General features: G+C 44.8%; 1 long non-coding RNA gene across 1 annotated transcript in view; it reads left to right on the top strand.

Moving 5' to 3' along the window:
* The first annotated feature begins 276 nt into the window (after positions 1-276).
* LOC138363782 (uncharacterized) overlaps positions 277-24,186 on the top strand; it is an 86,221-nt gene continuing 62,311 nt past the window's right edge. The window contains exon 1 of the long non-coding RNA XR_011228117.1: positions 277-446. This is a non-coding gene — a long non-coding RNA (uncharacterized lncRNA). The remainder of the gene's footprint in view (positions 447-24,186) is intronic.

Genomic DNA, 24,186 nt, shown 5'->3' with positions numbered 1-24,186 from the left:
GAACTGAAATCCGATTCGCTGGTGGTTGATATGGCAAGTTGCTATTGGCTGGTGGAATAACTTGAATTCTGGTGATTGGTGGACAAGTGTGTATACAGTCGGGGAGGGAAGCAGCTGGCTCTCAGTGTTCAGTCTCGCACTACAGGGGACGGACGCAGTAACGAGTGTGTCAAGGAAGCGAGGTGTACAAATATACGTATAATTTTATAAAGAGTAATATGACTGACATCAACAAGTGATCCATACAGTGAAGCACAAATGCAATACATCAGACAATGGAGAGGTGTGGCGAGTGTTCGGGTGTACTGGGAAGACGTATTGTAGGCGTCAAGTGTTGCATCTGCAACATAAGATTTCACCTGGGCTGTGCAGAATTATCTCCAGGATGCACAAACAGGCAAGGAATTTACTTGGGGTGGTGATAGCCGGCACACCATGGGCAACAGGTTAGTTTTTTTTTTTTTTTTTTTTTTTTTTTTTTTATTTTTACATGCAAGCATGCGTATAATGTACAATAAAACAGAACAAATATAACAGAACAAAAGTACAAAGCACACACATGAACAATGACAAAGGAACAAATCAAGAGAAGACCAGCCAGAAGGGCTGACCACAAAACAAAAAATGCATATACAAACATAACACAAATATAAACACAGCGTAATACAAACATAAGGGAAACATAGAGGCGAGAAACATACAAAACAAGTCTGCTAACACCTCACACACATAATGCACACATAACAAAGAGCACACCCCAACAGCCTGAAGGGCACACAATATGACAAACAAGCGCACACGACATCCACAACCGAACACACAAACGCACAGGAACCGCACACCCCCCCCCCCACTAGCCATACAAGAAAACCCACAATACAAACCGGAGCACGCAGGAACCGGGAAACAATACCCACCCCACCCACTCACATACACACCCCACAACCAGGCAACACAAAATACACAGAAATCACTTGCGAGGAACCTCGTGAGAAATGTACTTCTCCGGGAAAAGATCATGAGGATATTTCGCCTTGTAAGCTTCCCAGACTAGATCTTCAAGATCGGTAGGGTTTGCGACCCCCCGCGCTCGAGCGGGTATCATAAACTCAGGAACATCTATATCTGGCGGCATCGGCCAATGCCTAAGGTCACTGACGCAAGTCGCATAACGAGGCTGGGGAGCGCCAACCACGCCCTTCGAGGAAGCAGATGACACCGGAGAAGCGGACGAGGGTCGCCGAGCCTGCCACGCCTTCGTCATCGGAGCAGGTGTCGGACGCTGAGACGATAGCACTTCCACGGATACTGCAGGAGACACGGAAGGGACTGCAGGAAACGGAAGAGGCGGCAAGACCGCTGCCGAGGAAACGGGTAACGAGGAAGGGGCCACAGAACATCCAGAGCGAGCATCCTTTCTCAACATCACCACCAGACCACCCCGCTCACCACCAACTACACTACGTGCACACTACGAAGAACCGGAGCCATCCGACGCAGGCAACGCACCTGAAGCAGGACCCTCGGACACCGGACCAGAGGTTGAGGCCGAAACGCCGGCACCGGCATCCTCAGGCAAGTGTACCTCCGCCACCACCGTAGTGTGCACCACATCCGGAGCCACGCCACCGTCAACGGAAGGACGACACTCGTCGAATTCGCCAACATCAGCCCACGCAGAAGAACGCCGGGAACGCTTAGGCTCGGGCCGCACATCATCAGACCCGGAGGCAGACTCAGCGACCCGCGCAGCACCAACCGAGCGAACCGACGCACGCCGCAGCACGGCAGCCTCCTCAACCACACGGGGCACCAGGCCAGGCACAGGAGGGAATGCCGGAACCACCTCAGCTCCCAGCACAGCCGGAACAGACGGCGAGGGCGCAGGGACCGGGACAGACACAGCAGAGGAAGAACCGGAAGACGAGGGGTCTGAGCAAACGGCAGGCGGAAGAGGCTCAGGGACACCAGCTGGAGCACTAGGCGAGGACCCAACCTCCGGAGGAGATGCGGCAACAACAGGGGGCGCAACAGGCGGAGCAACAGCTGCTACAGAGGGCACCTCCTCAGCCGAAGAGACGTCCATACCCACCGAATCATCCCCCACAGGAAGGGGCGGAAAATCCTCCTCACTGAAGAGATTCACTGGTGCAACAGCAGGCGCAGAACAGTCAGCAGCCTGATGGCCCAAAAGACCACAACGATAACACGTCCGCGGCTGACGGGCGTAAAACACCCGAACGTTGTACCCCATAAGGCGCACAGAGGACGGAATATCCGCCCGGAGCCTCATGCCCAGGGTGCGAATGTTAGACCTCACACCCTTAAGAGGACTAGAAGACACCACGTTCACTCTCACACTAACAACTGCGCCAAACCGGCCAAAATACCGCCGTAGCAGAGCCTCTGGAAACTCCAAGGGAGCCCCATGCACACTGATGTAAGTAAGTGCACCACTTCTATCAGAGAGGGTGACAGTGCCCGCACCATCCGGCAGGGGCAGTGTCCGCCCCCTCGTATCGCCGGAGAAAATCGCGATACGCCACCTCCTCTGCAAACTTCACAATTGCCCTATGGGCCGTTACCAACTCGACCCCATAAATCGCAAACACAGGGACAGAGAGCATTTCACAAGCCAGGGCAATCTCCGGGTAACCAGCCCGCACAGAGAACTCTAGTCCCACAGACTGAGCCCGGACGACTGGGGGTAGAGGGACCCCCATCGTAACGCCACGTCAGCACAGGCGAGCAGAGACACACCCGCCCCCAACCAGCCGAAACGGGCAAACAACACCAAACTGCTGGAGCGCCGATGCAACACGCCCGCCCCTTACCGAAGCTAGGGCCAGACTCAACAGGTTAGTTTAGTGCATTTTACAGTGTGAATGATCATACTCTAATGAGTATTGGAGTTTCCTCTCCATGTTAGATCCCGTCTTCGTGGAACTTGCTGCTAGAGTAAGTTCTTTAATGTTCAAGACTGACGGCTTTGGCCGTACTCTCTCTGGGATTGAGCGGGCCTTTAGAATAAGGATAATAAGCGCGTGCAGTCGTTGTGAGGATGAAACTTTCAAACTGCATGTAACAAAGTATATTCAATTAAAAACAAAAGTTTAACATGTACGAAGTTCATCAAATATCGGTTCATCCTGGGTTCACGATTTACAATGTATACTTTTTTGAGAAATTAATAAAATAAAATTTCTATTGGTCAAGGGGCCCGGGGAGGTTTTGCCAGGGAGGGGGGGAATATTTTGCCAAGATTTCTTCAAAAGCCGTGAGCATGGACTATGTCTCAGAACGTATTACTAAAGCTTCTTCAAAAAGTATAAACCACTTACTGTTCCTGAAGGGGTCCGGATCACCTGGATAAAGATTAGATTGAGTTAACTGTACTACAGCGGCAAGTATAAGGTACTTGGTAGCAGGTTATCAATAACGTCAGATGCAGTAAAGCGGTAAAGACCTAAGCAGTTAAGGTGGAGAAATTTCATTATTCAAGTAAACGGTAAGTTAGTAGTGTGTACATTGTTAGGGGGTGAGGTCCGGAGGGAGCCTGAATGAGAGATATAGGACAAGATACCCTTTGGGTGAACGGGGAAGTGTGTATAGCTGAAGAATAGCCACGTCGGTTTTACGAAGGCGGATATGGCTTTCACCAATTGGCGAGTGGTAACACACCTGGGGTTTCGCGAGCGCTTTGGCCTGGGTTCGTATCCTGGCTGGCGAAGATTTACTGGCTGCCAATCCTTAACCGTAGCTTCTGTTTACCAAACCGTAAAATGGTTACCTGATTGTTAAAAGATTTGGCGGGTCGTAATCCGGGGAATATTAGGATTTATGACCTGCCCGTAACGCTATGCGTGCTAGTGACTAAAATAATGTTAGGACTGTGTGTGTGTGTGTATTATTCAATTATTGTTATTAATTAATAACACTCGTTATTAATTAATTAATTAATTAAAAACAAGTGCCACAAGTACATGTGCCACACGACTGTTAACTCTTGAAGAGTATACTTCATTGATGCAGCAGGAAAGTGTTTAGGAGCCCTGAGTTGATCAACTTTGCCAAGAGGAACAGTGAAGTGGTTGTCAATAATGACAACAGGATCCTGAGTCAAGATACGCACCTGAGGTTCACCAGATGGAGACTTTATTCCTGTGCCAGGTGCATCATCAAGAATACAAAACTCTTCATCAGTACCAGAGCTATATTCCTCAAATGGATTATCCAGTTGTTCCTTCTGTGCTTCTTTAAAGGCATATTCAGTGTCTGTCAATTCAGTTTCACTAGCTGTATATAATTACAAAGTGGCAAAATTAGGTCACCATCCCTATAAAGAGGGGACGGTGAAGGCGGCTGCCTTCAGTTGGTTCTGGTTTGGCAGACTGCTGGAGTAGGTCTTGATACAACTTGGACTTTTTGCTTGGGTTGCTTGGTGGACTGAGTAGGTAGTTGCTAGCCGGCCACCACAACTTGTAGGTCGATGTAGACGACGCTGGCAAGTCTTGCTGCCGTCTCCGTGTTTCTCGGTTATAGTGTGGGCTGTGGTTTTGTTGCTTGGGAAGTCTTGGTTGTAGGTTTCATATAAATCCATTGCTTCGTTACTGACTTCAAACCCAGAGGTCACGACCTCTCTGGAGGGTGCAGTCGCACCTCCACAGATCTCCAGTATCAGCTATTGATACTGGTAATGGCTCCAAAGGGCCACCACTTACGGACTATTCATGTCTGCCATCTTTTGGGTGGCTTAATCTTCATCAATCACAGACTTCAATATTTATGATACATGACTAGCAGAGTCCAAGCTTGGCGGGTGTCCTGTACGCTCTGTTTACCTAAGTGGCGTATGAAACGCAGCCCATACAAACGGATGGTGCCATTTGCTATGAACATGACATATGCTATCACATGTCATTGGCAAGGCTGGGTGACTTGGGTTGTGGAGTAAGAATCTGAGAGAGGTCTGCAGTTCACGCATGTATCCCTTGTTTAAATGATTCTGCGTCGACGTTTATGGTAATACTTCCTTCCGGAGGGGATGTCGTCTTATCCCTCGTGGGTATATATTGGTTATCATGATTTCGGGGCTTAGCGTCCCCGCGGCCTAGTCCTCGGCCAGGCCTCTTTTTTTGTTACACACGCCAAGGAAGCAGCCAATAGCAGCTCTCTCTCGGGTACCTATTTACTGCTAGGTAACAGGGGGCTTCAGGGTGAAAAGCTTTTTGCCCATTTGTCTCCGCCTGCACTGGGGGTCGAGCCCAGAACCTCAGGACTACTACCCTGAAGCGCTGTCCACTCCCCCTGACAGGCAAATGTGATCCATAGGGTACGCGAGATCTTCATTCTAGGGTTTGTTGACTAGGTAGGCGGTAACGAAGTTGTCTTCCAAGGTTGTGGTTTCATTATCTGTAGTTTCCATTGTTCAAGAGTGGTCTGGGGCCGGTGTTGACCTTCCTGGGTCACGTCCTGGCGCTGGTTGACCTGCAGGTCTCACGATCGGTGAGGGGAACAGGTGCTTGCCGGTATTGGAGTAGTTTCTCTAGGCTTGACGGGGTCTATAGATGGGGTGCTGGCCATTGGTGTAGTAGTATCTGGTGAGCATGGCCTCGGATATTGAAGGCCGGAGAATTTTCTACAATATTTATTTGGTACTGCTTTCTGGTACAGTATTCTGGCCGGGGAAGATTTACTAAGTGTCAAACCTTGCCTGTAGCCTCTGTTTACCCAACAGTAAAATGGGTACCTGTTTGTTGAAAGATTTGGCAGTCGTATTCCGTGGAACATAGAATTAAGGACTTGCCCGAAATGCAATGCGTGCTAGTGTCTGTACATGAATGTAAGAACTTATGGTTGAAGGCTGAAGAGAAACAATCTTTGTCCACATGGTTTTTTTTTTCTCGACCAACGACAAAAAAACTCAGGTACATGAATTACTATTTACAAGATCATAAACAAGAGCAGCTGCTCTAAACATGCTACCTCCAACATCTGTAGTACTCAATCCCAAAATTCCTCCCCCTTTTAATTAGACTTAACCTGTAGGGGTAGAGTTTATCGGGCGGTCGTATGACTCTTCCTGATTTTCTCGAGTCCCTACCTGTTAATTCTGGGAAACATTCTTCTGAATTACTACCTATAGGGTTAACTGTATCTCCATTACACTCTGTTGCCCCTTGCTGTGCCTCCCTGTCTCTTGCTGGTGCTGCTACCCCTTCATTATTAGGATGGGTATCACTAGTTGCCCCCACCTGAAGGGTCTTGCCAAGAAAATTCCCACTTTTTCCATGATCCTTACCACATAGGCTAGAATTGTGAATCCATTTCATAAAAATCTTGGGCAATTTCTTTTCCATTATAACCTACTTTTGCCGACACTAGACTCTGTTCTCCACCTGTATCCTGATTTAACTCTCTTCAAACCAAGGGACCCCAGAGCAACTACTCAAGCCGAATCCCACGCCACGGGTCTTAACCGTTTTGACCGACTAAGATTCTACAGCTGTTATGACGTGGAGTTAGGCTCCTAGCACACTAGAATCTCCTTACGCTGCCACCACCAGACCATTAACTCTGGGGAGCAATAAGAGGTCTGGATCGATTATGCTCTCAATAAACCTTGGGGCTTGATCCCCAGTTAGTTGGAATAGGAGGGATGAATGGATGAATCTGTTAAGTGTGGAAATATTATCAAAGGGATACTGAATTCTTAATCGGCGTTAGGCTCTGCGGCCCAACGAAACTCGGCCTCGTGGGAGCCACGTGTCCAGGACAATAAATAAAAAACATAAAATGGAAATTAATAAAGGCAATTTACTGATTTATTCAAAAACTAAAACAAAATCTAATTCAAAGCACTCCCTGGCTGAACACTCCGTCTTAAGGCATGAGATGAATTAATTGCCTATACCAAACTTACAGCAACTCTACCTCTTATAGCTGACCAGCTGGTGTCGTGCTGGTTTCGGGACGAGGTGGAGTGGTCACCTTCCCGAGCCGTTGCCTTCTCCACACTGCTCTTCCCTTGCTCTGCTCTACACAGTCGCCCAGATGGGTATCCCTACACCTGGCATACTAAGTTTACTCGTAGGGTTTAAGTTGACCAACTAATGTTGTACTGAACGACCCAGCTGGTTGGATTCTTTTACTGAAGGTAATTACACAGGCACCTTGGGGAAGAGCTATTTCCGATTACAAAATGGCTATTTGACCTTTGAGAAATACCAAAAATATGGAGCTTTGACCCTTGTGACCTAAGGTCGCCCAAATGGTTCCGCGGCTGAGACTAGTCCCGCTAGTGATGCCACTGATGGTGACTTACTCATTATCCTGACAATTTAGGATACTCTTGATACTTTAAACAGAAATACTATTGAATATGTATGAATACAACTTGAATGAAGACTAATTTCTCTAAATTACTGAATTTTGTAAAATAATTCATTATACGTTATTATGAGACAAAGGCGCCAGCCATTTTGTATTTCAACCGCCAATTCCCAGGGGATGCCCCGTTTCCCAGAGTCAGGTCACTACAACGTGACTCCAACTTCCCAAACTCCCATGTCTGAGAGAGAACATGCTGGATAATTCCTACAACAACCTAGTTTGTTACTCTAGACAATGTTGACACTGCAGCACCAGTGTCTAGTTCCAAGGGAACTAACTTCCCATTAATTACAAATTTACCACTTGTGACTTCGCTGAACATGCCTTTTCTTTCGCCGAATATAGTCTGCTTTCCTCACCTGCAGCTTCTTCAGACAGTTTACCTTCCTCTACTGCCTTGAGCACAGTACCACTACCTCTTCTTCCTGTATTCCCTGGTCGTCTCCCCTCCCAGGCCTTGCTGTTCCTGTTCAGATATTCCCTACACTGTGTCCCTCCTTGGTACAAAAGTTGCATATATATAGGCACTAAACTTGCACTTGCTACTACTGTGATTGTATCCACAGTGTTTACATCTGGTCTGGCCCTGTACGACTATAATTTCCTGAGTAAAAGTCTTGCTTCCAAAAGCACTTTCCAGGTTCAATATCATCTCGAACTGTCCATGAAGTCATAGATTGTAGATCAAAGTTTTCTGCCACCAGGTTAGGGAAATGTGTATCTTCCACTACTGAACTGGTCCATAACCCGGTCGTCAAACTATGCTCCGAAGTTGTAGTGGTTAGCAAAAGCCATCAATTCTGCATATAAATCCTGTATGGATTCCTGCTACATTTTCCTCCTCTTCAGGAAATACATCAAACTTCTGTGATATGAAGGTTTCGCTACATAATGACGTTTAAGCAGGGCAATCAGGTCTATATAGGTCTTCGTGTGGAGTAGCTCGGGTGCACACAAATTTCCGAGAATACTATACACTTCCGAACCCAGTGAAACTAAGAGGTCTGCTTTCTTGTTGTCGTCCTCCTTAATCTCCCGGTACTGAAAGTTTGCTCCCAGCAGGCTGAGCCACAGGTCCAATGAGATCTTGGTGTGTTAAACGGCTCTTTTAAAATGAGCGGCGTATCCATGGCCACGGTGGTAGCACAATTCTACTGTTGCATGCGAAGCATCCACCCGTCCACAGGACGTGCCCTGCTCTCTTGATCCTCACACCTCGTCTCGTACCCAGGCTCCCTGCCCAACCCGTTCTCGCAAATTTAGTAAGTCAATAATGACTTATTAAATATGTGCATAGGTGACATACTTAACATAATAGATACCCTTAAAAAGATTCATAGAAAACACCGACTTTAATTAACCTACTTAGTATGTTAAGATAAGCATCTTATTGCTTCGTAATTACAATTATTACCTAACATATAATAGGTATAGGTTAAGTAATAATTGTAATTACGAAGCAATAAGATGCTTATCTTAAGATACTAACAAGGTTAGGTAAGGTCGGTGTTTTCTATGAATCTTTTTAAGAGTATTATGTTTAGTATATCACCTATGCACGTAGTTAATAAGTCAATATTGACTTTACGAATTTGCGAGAACGGGTTGCCCTGCCTGAGGTGTTTAATCCTCGTTGCAACTCTTATGGTTGAAGGCTGAAGAGAAACAATCTTCGTCCACATGGTATTATTCTCGACCAACAACAAAACAATTATCAGGTACATGAATTACTATTTAAAAGATCATAAATAAAAGTATCTGCTCCAAACATGCTACCTCCAACATCTGTAGTACTCAATCCCAACAGAACTCGTGTATATAAATACCAAAAAAATATCTGCCAGTTTTTTCTTAATGTATGAGAGACAGCAACAGTGCTATCGAAGGCGGGTGATGTTGGCGACGACCGGGTCTGATTCGCTGGCCTGGTTGGGCGGTGTCGTCTGGATCTGCGATTGACTGTTGCCGCGGGTGGTGTTCGTCCAGAAGTTGCGTGGAGCGCGGCCCCTTGTTGGGAGGTCGGGGAAGGCTACTGCCTGGATGTTGAATGTCTTCGGTTTTGGAGTGGCGGTGGTTTGTCTGGCTTCATTCTGTGTTTCAGCTTTCCTAGCTGTGCAGTCCCAGAAACGGCGGTGTGGGCTTCATTTCATAGTAGGCAGCGCTGGTAGGTAGCTTTGCAACTCCTGTAACGTTTTTCCATAGAGATGCTGCAAATCTGCTCACGGCTGATGCAGTTCTGGGCAAAGTGGGTGCATTGATAACGCCTGAAGCACTGCCGTAGGCGGATATGCTGCCTTCAGGTGCAGCAGTTCCTGGGAGAGGAAATTGTGCACAAGGGAGGAGAGGGAAACGCGAAACATGTAATACGATGGTGTTCAGTGATAGCAAAGATTACCACTTGAGGTGTAGATGCTTGACATGGGAATGAGATATTGGTCGTAGGATTGTGGCAAAAATAAAAAATAAATAAACTGCAGAATAAGTGAATCGGGTAGTACGCACCCCCCCCCCTTTCCCTCCCTCGTCAATTACCACGAGCAGGAGGCATAGTGGGAGTAATGTTGGCTAATAAATGAGATTTGCATTTTGGCTCCCTGGTTACAAAGAAAGGTTTAACTTAGAAAGTTTAGATTCAGGAAGGCTTAGTCCGGTGTGCTCTATTTTGTAGTACACATTTGTTGCCAACCTTTATTCTGGACTACTGTCGTGGGAAGGACACTATTTTACAGTATTTGAGGCAGTTAGCCGATATTTTTATGTATACAAAGTGACAATGCTGACAGCTTCAGGATGCTATCTCTGGGGATTGCTAGAACCGTGTCCAGCAACCACTTTGTCTCCTTGCCACTTCGTGGATGGGAGGGAAATGGGAGGGGGGGGGGGATTAATCTAGCTCCAGAAGTCTTCCCCACAGACTGGCAAGCAAGAGCCCCCTGTTAAAAAATTATCACGTCTTATTAAAAAATAAGACGTGATAAAATACATGCGGCTTGCATGTTAGTGAAGATAAGAACCAAAATAAAGGTGCAGGCAAGCAAAATTCATTAGTCTGCACTAAGTTGACTAATTGTTGATAGTTTAATGAATTGTATCGGTATAAACGGTAAACGCCTTATGTACTTTATCCAATCAAAAACTTCAATATTTTGTTCCTCTGATAACCCTTCTGCCTGCCTAGCCGCACATTGTAATCAAAGTACCACAACTATTTTTTTCCCAGAATAGTTTTCCCACAGCAGGAAATGACTAGTGATTTATTGATTTATTTAAAATTTATTAATTTATATAGTTTATTTTTACGATAATTTTAGATACCTTTATTCCCACAAATAGTTTCCTGCACCAGGGGGGGGGTTATTATTGTAATAGTCCATCAGTCGGAACTATCGAGTGGTAGACAATTTGCTACAATACTGGTTACTTCAAACATAAATTGATGGGTTATTTAAGGACTGCAGAACACTCATACATCACTCCACCCCCATTGCGCTTAAGGAACTTTGTGGCTAGATAGCTACCAAGTAGCTCGGTTTGTCGTGCCTGCACAGTCGTTCAATCTGTGTACTAGACGTGATCATTTCATTCCCTTTATATACTGCACATCCACAACCTGTTTTACCAGTGCCTAATTGCACAGAACCATTAGTAAAAGCATAGGATTCAGTTGGTTTGAGATTTTGGAGATTGTCCATAGCTTCTAGTGTTATGCATCCCGGTTTGTCAATTATAACATCCTTGTGCTGACATCCTTGGCGAGATGCATGTACTGGTAACACTTCAGACATTGTTGTCGAAGCGTTCCATCTTAATTCGGTAGGGTGGGATCTTGTCGCCGAAGAGGTAGTCCTTGAATGGCGGCTTGGTTGGTTGCGGCTAATGAGGCGAACTTTAAGTTAAGTTTTACGTTCGCCGAGGAGAGCCCCAGAATATACCCTAGTTTTAATTTTCTACGCTGGTGTAGATATCGGCTATTAATTGACTTTTCAGTGATCGACTCTTCCCGTTGATGAAGACGGTTCTTGTGGTCTGGAATTGGTGTGGAGGTTCTTTTAGGTCAATCTGACGTAGAGGTCATGAATTGCTAAGGTCCTTCTTGCTGTCAAATTAGAATATAAAATCTACTACTTCCTGGCCGATGTCAAGGCGAGTAACGCCTGCCGCGTCCTCGAGGATCTTCAGGAGGTCGGTCATGTTGAATGCCTGGTTATTAAGGCATTGTTGTTAAGGCACTGCGTTGTCGACTATCGCAGTGTTTCAGTCGGTTATGTGAAAGTGAAACTCGTAGTAGGAAGAAAAGTCTTGTTCCTTTGTGCTTATGTGAAGGTAAAATTTAGTGGACGTGTTTGGTTCCTGTTTCTGTACAGTTGTTAATCATGTAAAATTGGCCTCACAATTAGTATCAATGTCAAGGGAGTTAAAAAAGTCTAAATGACAACACCAATATACTGTGTGATGGGGAATAAAACAATGTACAAAAACCGTCCAGAAATATCTGAACACAATGGCGTGAAATAACCTCTAAGCACTGACCAATAACTCTATAATATAAAAGTAGATGGCATACATAATGAATAACGATCTAACCAGTGTGGTTACCGTTTTGTTCATTGTGGTTGTGTAAACACTTATCAGTGCAACGCGTCTGACCATCTCAGTCTACCCGCATCTACTCTGGCTTTCCCGCGTCTGGAGGAGTGGCGTCAGTAACCAAATTATCAAATGTTAATTCTGACAAACTGGGAACGATCACTCTAAACATAACTATAATGTACACTTAACTATAATGTACACTTAGCATAATACAGTAATAATGAATACAATAAAAGAATTGGTTACAGGGTCGGTCAATGATGCAAAGTTGGTCATAATACGCTCACCACTGCTGGCGACGCTGACTGACCTCTCAATCTTGATAAACCCACAAGATGTATAAATGAATACTATCAATGGAGATGCCACTCCAGACCGACAACCAGAGTGCAACTCCCTAGTCTCATGACTGATGTATGCCTTCTACTATAGATACTGACACGACAGCATGATAAAAATACCAAAACAAAATGCTCATTATCATAATACTATGCAATTTCATACTACAAATAAAACTGAGGGATGAAAATGTAATTATTTCATTTAATTCTTAGTAAGAATAGGGTAATTGATTCGTAACATCTTTTAATTGTCTATGATTTCAACGCTGTCACACTCCTTTAAATGTTATTATGCTAGACTCTCAAACACACCCTCATAGATCGTCTTTGCATTTTTAAGCACCCTGGCAAACACTGTCATGTACTGGGATTTATTTGACTTTCATTTTTCTACTTAATAACATCCTCCATGGTAACTGCTAGTCGACCTGTCTTTCCCCACCAGTATGGAATTGATAGAAAGTTGGCAGATAGTTAGATGTTAAGTGTGAGGTTCTGAGGCTAGGTAATAAAGCAGCCCGTCCTCTAAAGACCCAAAGTCCATTCCATGCACCTGCCAAACCCTGTAGCCATTGACCCCAGGCAATGGCTACAGCACGTTCAGTTCCCTGACGAATCGGTTGTCTTGTCCGGCAAACCTCTCGGCTAGTCTAACAAGACGAGGGATAATGTCTGCGCGTGATGCAAGGGGGGGGGGGGGGTGCTTGCTTGAGCAAGAAATTCCAGAGTTTGGAGAGGATGGGGGAGGAAGGAGGACGAGACGGTGACATTCTTGGAAGAGGATTTGGTATGGAGAGAAGAGGCTTGAATTTCGGTGGCCTTTCCACCACGGATTAGACTTTTTTCGGTGTAGGCTTACTGCTAGAGTTCTAAGCGGCAGGAGGCTAGTGGTGAGGCGGTGGTGGTGGTGTTCTGGTACAGTTGAGGTGTTCTGTCTAGCGTTCAGACGTCGTCTTCCCTATTGAGGAGTACTTTGGCCTGCCCCATCTTCAAGCGTCAGGGAAGGTTCGTTTGATTCGTCCACATTCAAGCTTTGGTAACGGTTCCTTCTGGGTCTTCTCTTTTGTGGACATATGGTGGTGCCACCCAGTCATAGTTTGGGTCGTCTACAGTCCCGGACTGAGATTACACAGTCACCACCAAAAATCATCCTTCTCGTGTCATTCTGTAAAAAATAAAGCAAACCATCCGAGAAACAACTCTTCCCTCTCAGCTCGCTTATGCGTCCCTGAGTGCGCACACACATTCAGCAAGGGAATCACAGAACCCATAAACGACACACAAGCCAAACATCACATTACCACAGTCATCCATTTCTGAGCTCGCTATCCCCATACTCGCCCTCTTCGCCAACAATATCATCGTGCCACCCTTGGATAACACAAGAGGGTTCAGCAACACCTCGAAATAACCCACCACCACCTCCAGTCGGTCCATACACTTAACATTATGCTCCTGAATAATATAACATCCAACTTGTGATAGCGGCCACCAACACAAGCTGACGTTGCTTCAAATTGCAATTCAACCCATTAACGTTCAATGTCGCACATTTCATCCACACATCCATTGAGAAAAATAAACATAAGACGACATTCACACAACACTACCACTACATCCCAGGGTAGCATCGCACTCAAACAGAAGAGCCCTCAACCCCATCTCCCAAAACTACTGGAGTGGGAGCCACTTCGGCAAGCTTACCCAGAGAACTCTTCTGGAGCCTTGCCCACCAAATCGCCCCCTGCCGACTCTTCCTGGACTCCTTTCACAATATCCCACCAATCCACATTCTGTGTATCACCAGGTGGTGGACCACTCCCGCGAATTTTAGGGACTCCATCACAGACACGCCCCACCAGAAGGCGGAATATCCGAGTCGGACGGAACCATAGGATCACACTGCACAGCCGTCAAGGAAAGGGGGGTGGGGTGCCAGCCTCCTCCTTGCATCTAGGATATTCTGAAGAGAAAACCCAAATTTCTGCGCTTCATACTGTGCTGCCCAGTGCCAACAGGCAATCTGCCTCACGTCGTTCAGAACCGCGACTAGGAGCATGTACATCCACCATAAGCACTTCTGCCCACCACCTCAGTTGCTCGAGCAGCAGACAGAGCTGCATCAACACCATCACGGATCACTTGCTGCGGGTTCCGATGCACACCAATCGACTCGGCATTGGAGCACCCATCCACCGATGAAATGCCCACCACTGCATCTACCACCTCACCAGAGCTGGTAGTCACCGCAGCACACTCGCCTTTGGAGCCTGTCTGCACGGGCACGCACGGGCTTGTTGGGAGATAAACATCCCCACCAGACCGTCCGGGAGACGCCACAGCAGTACGGACGTCATCCCCACCAGGAGATACCACTGAAGCAGCACTTATAGGACCCAGATTGGCGCCATCCACCACTGCATCCGTTCCCAACAAGGGGCACTGCTCAAACTGATAGATCTTCTTGCTCGTGCAAAGGAGGAAAATCATTTTCATTAATAGATTAACCCGGTCGTCCATCCTAGTGGTGCAGGCATCAGCCATATGGCCAACATGACCACAATTGAAACATGTCAGTGTCTGCCCCTGGTAGAAGAAGCCGACCGTATAGTCAGCAATCGATAGAGAGGAAGGCACATTTCCACGAAGGACTATTTTTGCCGTCCTGTAACCATTCAAGAGTCCCTTGACGGCTCCAGACGTGTGCCTACACACACGAATAAAGTAGACACGCCCATACCTGGCAAGCGCCCAACGGAGAAGATCCTGACATTTCAATTGGAGCATTTTTAATAGATACGTATATGTACTCCACACTCAAATTTGCCACCCCTCAGAGCCCCGACCGTTGCTCAGCCGCACCTCCCGATCCTCATACTGTTCGATAAACTGCCGGAACAAGCAATTCTCGGCGAACTTCACCACCACTCTGTCCTCGCGAATGATCTGCAGACCAACAAGTTCTTCTACCTTCACTTTCATAATATCAAACAGCGTATTGCTGATGACCCCAATATCCACTTTGCAGGTGAATGTCAGCCCTGCCGACTCCTTCCTCCTCAGTGGCGGCACGTAAGTCCCCATACCGAGACGAATAAGTAGTCACCCTGCAGTGGCAAACGACCACTCGCCAGGGCAACCGAGAAGCGATCATTGGAAACACCAGCAGACACCCCTCAGGAACGTCCGACCTGGCTGGTGGTTCAGAGTGGACTCGCCCATTTATACCGTTTCCTTTTAGAATAGCCATGCCCTAATCCAACTTAATATAGCGCCCTCAATACCATGAGCCTCTATTTTTTTTAATCGGTCTTTCATGTGGCATTGTATTAAAAGCTTTGCTAAAGTCAAGGTACACAACATCACAATCTTTACCACTATCAACTGCCTCAACTATACTGGAATAAAAAGATAGCAAATTTGTTAAACATGAACGGCTATTTGTAAAACCATGTTGCGACTCGTTTATTAATTTGTTTTTCAAGATGAAGACGAAATGTATTTGCAATTATCGATTAAAGTAACTTTCCCACAATAGACGTTAGGCTAATTGGCCGATAGTTTGATGCAAGTGATCTATCTCCTTTCTTAAAAATTGGTACCACATTAGCTACCTTCCATGACTCTGGCACTCTACCTAACTCTATTGATTTATTAAATATGGTAGACAGTGGCTCGGAAAGCTCTTTGCATTCTTTAAGCAACCTGGCAAACACTTCATCAGGCCCTGGGGATTTGTTTGGTTTGAGTTTACTATTCGTTTAATTACGTCTTCCCTGGTAACTGCTAAACTATTCAACCTGTCCTCGTCCCCACCCACAGACTTGTTCGGCTGAAGGCATATTGTTAAGTTCCTCTTTAGTAAATACAGATATAAAATATTTATTAAAAATACTACTCATCTCCTCATTATCCGTTATTTGACCTGTCTCGGTTCTTAATGGACCTATCCTTTCCCTAATCTTTGTCCGGTATAACTGGAAAAACCCTTTAGGATTTCTATTGCTTGCCCTGCTATGCGAACTTCATAGTTTCTTTTTGCTTTCCTTATCTCTTTTTAAGTATTTCTAACCAATTGTACGAATTCCTGTTCTAACTGACTTCCCCATTCTTAATCCTTTTGTACCACGCTCTTTTTACCTATAAGGTTCTTCAGATTCTTTGTTATCCACTTTGGATCATTATTATTCGAGCTATTTCAATTATTAGTTGTATACTACGTTCCTGGGCTTCGCTTAGAATATTTTTAAATAGGTTGCCATGTTCACAGAAAATGGTACCATCCGTTTTCTATGTGCGGCGGCTGAGACGCCAGTAAGGGAGGTAAACAAGAGCGTACAGGACGCTACCAGCTTGGAAGCTGCTAGTCATGTATCAGTTTAAGTATTAAAGTCAATAACCAAGCCATGGCTTTATATCAACCCTACAACCAAGACTTCCTCAGTAACACACAACACCACAGTTATATTTTGAACCCACATCGAAAACCCCTTTTACGTCACCTATCGCTGGGTTCACGTCTAGCTCCAAGACCGGCCCACACTCCATACCCAAGATTTTCCAATCTATTTGACCCAAAAAAATTTCTTAGGCTATTGAAATTAGCTTTTCGAAATCGGCCACTTTAACAAAATTTTCTCCTACAGATCTATTCCATTCTATGCTAAATCTGATTTCTTTATGATCACTTTTTCCTAGCTTACTCCCTATTTCGATGTCCTTAATTTGTGTTCCCCTGTTAGTTAACACTAAATCTAAAATATTATTTTCCCGCGTTGGTTCCTTAATTGTGTTGCGAAAGAAAGCAATCGTCAATTAATTCTAGAAAATCTTCATTATTCCGTTTTATTCAACTAGTTTATTCCACTAAATAGTCACCCATGACAATACTTTTCGATCTAGATATTTCATCCCATAGATGCTTTGCTTCCATTCTGTCTAAATTTGGTGGCCTATATATAACTCCTATTATAATATTATTTGCTTTTTCGTTTAATTCTATCCAAATAGTTTGTATGGCCCAGATTTGATTCCCTCTTTGAGACTACATTTCTAATTGTCCCCTAACGTATATGGCTACTCCCCCTCCTCGTCTAATATGTGTGAAATGGTTTTAAATCCATTTATTTGATATTCTGCAAATAGTTCTCTATTTTCTACATTTATCTACGTTTCGGTAAGCGCAATAATCTTTTTTTTCTGTGCAAACAGAGCATTTAATTGGTTTATTTATTTCTTAGACTTCTATTGTTAGTGTAATACACCCTAAGTGAATTGTTATTTTGAGGCCCTTCTCTTCCCTGATCATTTTGCCAATTCCTTTCTCCCACAAATGCATACTTTTATTACCTCCTTCCTCCAAATCAATTCCTATACCACTATCTACTAACAGTTTAAACCCAAACAAACGCCTCTAACCACTGGTTCCAACGAGTTCGCAACATCTACCACCCAAGCCCTCGATAGATGCACCCCATCCCGAGCATACATTTCACTTCTTCCATAGAAGTGTTCCTAGTTGTCTATGAAAGATATTGCATTAGACTTGCAATTTCTTTCCAGCCGGCAATTGACCCCAAGTGCCCTCGACATCCATTCATTTCCACTCCCTTCTTGGAAGAATGCCACATATGATCGGGATTCCTCCCTTGCTCCTAACTAATTCTATGGCTGTCTTGAGTCTTTGAATTAGTTCCTCACTGCTAATACGCTCAACATCATTACCCCCTGCACTAATACAAATAATGGTTTGTTCCCATTTCCTTTCATATTCATGTTCCAACAATATCACTAGTTCCAGCTCCCGGATAGCAAACCCTTAACCTGTTTCCCCCATATCTCTGGCACAAACGTTCTGTCTAAATACCTCACCTGGGAATCTCCCACAACCAAACTTTGCTTCGTTCCTCCCTTTTCCTTTTTGAGCACTTTGTGGAGCCTGCGCTTCAATGCTCCTCGTTGCTTTGCCTTTGCCTCCTCGTTGAACTTACAGGTTCACCACAGCACTCGTCCCTCTAACACATCAAATGCGTTAGGAGTCCTTAGGCTTATTAGTTGTCGGTTTTGCCAAGGTTCTTCTTAAGACCCCTGTCCTTTTACAACTTGCCAAGACGGTCTTTTTAATACTGGTCGCCTCCTTTATTTCTTCCTGATGTTGTTTCAGCTGTCGTACCTCCTCCCATAGCGAATCAAACTCCGTCCTCAGAGCTCCAACTAGATTCATCAGTTCCTTCACTAATCCTTACATTATTGCTGTAATAATGTTACTACAATCGGAGCTGGAGCTAACACAACCTCTCACACTGTGGTCCGGTTATTGTGCTGACCATACAAATACCTGTTACAAAAGTTATAGCTATTAATACTGCAGCTTTTAGGTCTCTGGGCATTTTTCTTCTAAATTTGAAGTAATTCTTTAATTTGCACGTTTCTAATAATTGCATTAGACAGTCCCAAGCCAAATAGGTTTTTTTTCTGCAAGTCTCATTGGCCAATCAATGTCATGTTTACCAACTCCAACATGGGACGGGATCCACACAAATTTTATACAACATTTATCATTGGCAAAAATTCATTCCATTTACTATTACAAGCTACTTCAGACATAAATTAATGGGTTATTTAAGGACTGCAGAACACTCGCACCATCACTCCACCCCATTGCGCTTAAGGTACTCCGTGGCTAGATAGCTACCAGTAGCTCGGTTTGTCGTGCTTGCCCAGTCGCTCAATCTGTGTACTAGACGTGATCTGTTGTTGTTGTTTTCAGATTTAGCTACTCAGGACGAAGTGTCCATGTAGCACGGGCTATGGTGAGCCCGTAATTGAGTTTGGTTATGACATAACCTATTTCCTGTGATATTTGGGTCTAAGTTTAAAGTGGAGGAGGGGATTTCTCCTTTTCCCTGCTTATTTATCGCTTCTGTTTTAGTGCACTAGTTTTTAATCTTGTTTATTAACATTATCTTGGCTGCGGATGTAGATGCAGAATGCTCACTAGTGAGTCCCATTCCTCAACAGCTTTGTCTAATCATTGTAGTCGCGGTGGAATGTGCATCTACTGCAGCTGCTGTCGTTATATTAATGTTGAGTTTGATGCGCAGGGGTTCAGTAGCTTCACATTCCAGTAAGTAGTGCAATAGTGGTGCCTCTGCTTTAGTTTCACAGATGTGACACTCTTTAACTATTGGGTTCATTACCTCCCAGCAGCACTTGTAACCAAGTCTGAGTCTGTGTATGGCTACTGCAATGTCTCTGGATATCTTTTTGCCAGGCTTGAAAGAGGAGTAACCAGTGGCTTCTTCGTACCATATCGCAGTGGATCTTCCTTCTGCTACTTTGGCTCTGTGGCGACTTTCGATAGTTGAGAATAGTTTCTTCTTGATTTGCTCCTTTATCTGTGAGAAACTTGGAGGTATTTGAACCTGTACAACAGATAGAGCAGTGGCAGTTTTTGCTAGTGAGTCTGCCTTTTCATTACCATCTATGCCAATGTGACTTGATATCCAATTTAGGGTGATTGACAGCCTCGATTATGGGCTTCTTTTCCTATATGTTGAATTTCTGTGAGGAGTTGTATATTATCTCTGTGCTGACTGGATAGCAATGCCTGGAGCGAAGATTTAGTCTGTATGAATGATGACGTCATGTAAATTATTCTCAATTGTATAGTTTATTGCCTCCTTCAGGGCATATAATTCTGTTTGCCAAGTTGAGCACCCACTATTCATGCTCCAGTAAGCTTCATGGTTGGTAGTGTAAACTGCTGCCTCAGCAGAACCTCTCTATTGATCAACTGATCCATCTGTGAAGACGAGTCGTTGTGGGTCTAGAGATAGTTTCTATTGTTGTTCTATTACTTCCTTGAGCCTCTGCGGGTCACGTGCTGATTTTTTAACTGGTAATCTTTCAATGATTATCTTTAGATTCGATTCTTCCCATGGAGGAGGCTGCCGAAAGTGTTGATATGGTCCATCTTCCCCCTTTGTTTTTAATGGTCCATTTCAGGTACATTTTCTCTAAAATCCTCACATTATCCATCCATGAGCGTGTTCTATACTGTAGGTTTTTCTGAAAGGATTTATGTATGCTGTCTTTGATTGACAGTCTGGCGGTTGTTCCAGTAAGTTTTCCTATTATGGTGGCTATCCTTTGTTTCATCCTGTTTTCTAATGTTGGTAAATTTGTTTCCATTCTAAGGTTCTCTCTACGCGTCCATATAGGTGCTCCCAGCATTGTTCTCAGAGCATCATTTTGAGACACTTCCAGTTTTCTCCCATTGGGTATCACTGAGGGATGCAAGAGCAGGGGCAGCATAGTCGTTGAGTGACCGAACTGCTTGAACGTAGTACATTTTGAGTACTGGTTGAGATGCACCCTCTCTAAGATTGGTCAGAGAGCGCAAAGCTGAGTTTCTGGCTTTACAGCGTTGCCGAAGATATTAAATTTCTTGAGTGAATTTCAACTGTCTATTATGACTCCTAGGTATTGAAAAGAGGTAACCCACTCAATTTCTTGTCCTTGTATTGCCAGTCTGATGTCTTGAGTTATTGTAACGGCCATAGCTTTTGTTTTATTGCTGTTTATTTTCACTGCTATGCGTTCCGCTTCCCTGCTGATAATATCTAGGCATTTTTGTGCATGGTTCCTTGCACCTTTGCCATTGATGATGACCACAAAGTCTGCATAGTTAAGAAGTTTGGCTTTTTGTAGCTTGAGCTTCATGAATTGTTCCATGAGACAGTTGAAAGGGGCTTTGTATTCTTCCCTGAGGAGTTCCATTTTCCAGCCTCTTTGAGGTCGATGTTTTTTCCAAGGAATTTGACTTTAGCTTCTCGGTTAAGCAGGCTTCCTTTGGCAAAAACAAGTGTCCTTTGATATCCTTATTCACAAGGCAGCACAGTGTAGCTGGAGCACGGGCTAACGCGAAGGCTTTTTCAATGTCTAGAAAAATAAGGATTCCAGGTTTCTCATGGATTTTATCCAGGAGAGGGAGGTAAGGCATCCTGAGGTTCCAACACCTTTTCTGTAAGCAAACATATTTTGGTGTAGTGGATTGACTTTCCATTCAATTCGATTAAGGGCCATTCTTTCTGCAGTTTTGGCCATACAGCTTGTTAATGAGATGGGTCTTGGATTTCCTGGGTCTTTAGGTTTTGGAATGGGAACTATAATTGCACTGACCCAAGAGTGGTCGGGTTCTTGTCACCCATACTGTTGACGAGATTCAAAAAGGCTTCTTCACCCTTTTCTCATAGCTTGACTAGCGTGTTGTAAGTGATTTTATCCTCGCTTGGAGCTGTATTATTAGTTTTATTTGTAGCACTTCTGAGTTCTTTCAGATTGAAAGGTTGGTCTAGCTCATCAGGTAGGGGCTAAAGGATCATCTATTTTTTTCCATCTTGCTGCTTGAAATCTTTGTTGGCGAGTCAGAGTTGCTTGAGGAAGTTGAGCGGAACTGGCTCTTGAAGCAAATAGATTTGCTAGCCTTTCTGCTTCTTGCTCTGGATGAACATGGTGCGGCAGAGCAGGAGGCGATTTTCCTTTGGCCTTGTTGATCTGCCTCCAGATGTCGCCCAAGGACGTATGCTGATTTAGCTTGGCACACACCACTCAACCCATTTTTCTTCCGATTTTTGCTGTTTCTTCGTGCACATGATCTCGGACAGCTCTAAGAAGTCTTAGATTAGCTTCGGTTCTATCTCTTCTGAAATTCTTTCGTGCACAATTTAGTCTGTTATGTGACTCTTTGATCCTATTACAGTAATACAATGGTCCTTGTGTTGTTGGGTAATTGTTTTCCTCTTGGGGATGGCGTGATTTGCTGTTCTATGTATTGCATTTACTAAATCTTTTTCCATTTCTTCGGTGTTGTCAGGAGGAGTGTAGTTTTGGTGCCAAGTTTCGAGAGCTTCCTGAAACTTCGTCCAATCTGCCTTGATAAAGTCCCATCCGGGCTCGGGAGCTGGAGGTCTAAGAGGTAGTGCTATATTAATAACTGTTTTTGTAGCAAAGTGGTCACTAGTCAGAACATGATCCACTGACCAATGACACAACTCATAAATACTGGTGGAAACAAACGTGAGATCCAGCTTTCCCCCACAAGTGTGGGTTGGTTCCGTCGAATTAAGCAGACTGATTTCTGGCACTTCATCCAAAAGGTGATAAATATGTCTTCCGTTGGCGTCGGTTCATGGTGAATCAAGTAGTAATTCACTATGAGCGTTGAAGTCGCCAGAGATGATGATAGGTGTAGTGACTGCTATTTCAAAGATTGTTGAGAGATCCATTTCGTGTTCTCTCTGGCTCTTGTATACATTGAAGATGGACAGCGTTGAGTTCCTCATAGTGAGCTTAACTCCCATAATTTCGACGTTCTCGCCACAGTTGGGCAGGTCTGTGATTGCCGTGGCATTGATATTTCTTACTAGAATTGAAATGCCTTTGGTGCCACCTTGTGCCATAGGGCAGTGGAATCCTTGATATCCTGGGATATTGATATTTCTGCCAGTCCTGGTGAGAGTTTCTTGAAGTAGAACAATATCAATGCTATCCTTGAAGCACTGCTCTGAGTGTTTGTGCTTTGCTTTTGAATCCTTGAATATTCCATTGTATAATTTTGAGATTGTCCATTTTTCCGTTATAGTGGAATCATTGAGTCCATGGTTTTTACAGTACTGGTTTTCCGACGGTTTGTCTTCTTGGCTGGAGTGGAGACTCTTCTTGGTGGGTGAGGAGAGACTAGGTTGGGTTGAAGTCTTTGCTACATCCAGCTACTGGGGCATTTGATGATGTAGGGATCATCATTTCTGCTTGGGAGGTCTTGGAGGCAACAGCAGGTATGTTCGTTTTGCTGCCTTCATCTATTCTGTTGCTGTTTCTTAGTGGAGTAGTGCTTCTTTGTTTCCTCCAGTTGTTGGAGGCCCAGTCCTTGCTCAGACTAGAAGGATTTGGTGCGTCACTGTTGCTGATCTTCATTTATTCGAACTTGCCAAGGAGTGTACCACTGGCCGGTCGGCCGGGCAACGGCCGTCGGGAGCCGGTCGGCCGAGCGGACAGCACGCTGGACTTATGATCCTGTGGTCCTGGGTTCGATCCCAGGCGCCGGTGAGAAACAATGGGCAGAGTTTCTTTCACCCTATGCCCCCGTTACCTAGCAGTAAATAGGTATCCGGGTGTTAGCTGTCACGGGATGCTTCCTGGGGGTGGAGGCCTGGTCGAGGACTGGGCCGCGGGGACACTAAAGCCCCGAAATCATCTCAAGATAACCTCAAGATAACCTGGCTTTTTACCGAGGGTCTGGTCGATTGGGGTCTAGAAGTTGTTACTTTGGGTTGCTGGGTTGATCCGAAAGCTAGTATTCATTTTACCCCCTCTGGACATCGTTTGTTCCAGGCGTGATGTGTATCCCTGCAGTTCGGGCATTTTGCTTTAGTTTGTTTGCCTTTGTGCAGATTCTTGCATATGTTGGTATTGTGGAGCAGCTACATACACCACATCGTTCCGGGCCTTTGCAGCCATCTTTGTAGTGGCCGAAGCGCTGACATCTGTAACAGCGCATGGGTTCAGGGTTGTACAGTCTCGGCCTGAATTGACCATAGATCCCAACACTAAGTGTTGATGCGAGGTCCTTTTATTGTTACAAGAACCTCTCTTGTTTCGATATTGTTGTGCTTGCATCTTTCCGCCGTTGTGACATTTGGGCATTCTAGGAGTCTTTGCATGAACTTCGACCGGGAAATCTTGAACTATTATTTTGGTGTGTTTTTTCTTCTGGTTTTAGTTCAACTAGGTGTTCTGTGTTCCTGAGGTTTGTGATTATATCCGGATTAGCTGTGGATATGTTATATCTACCTCTAATGTC

Source organism: Procambarus clarkii, chromosome 11 (assembly GCF_040958095.1).
Source record: "Procambarus clarkii isolate CNS0578487 chromosome 11, FALCON_Pclarkii_2.0, whole genome shotgun sequence".
NCBI classification, from domain to species: Eukaryota; Metazoa; Arthropoda; class Malacostraca; order Decapoda; family Cambaridae; genus Procambarus; species Procambarus clarkii.
The sequence above is the reverse complement of the archived record's forward strand: the minus strand, read 5'-3'. Positions and strand labels throughout refer to the sequence as shown.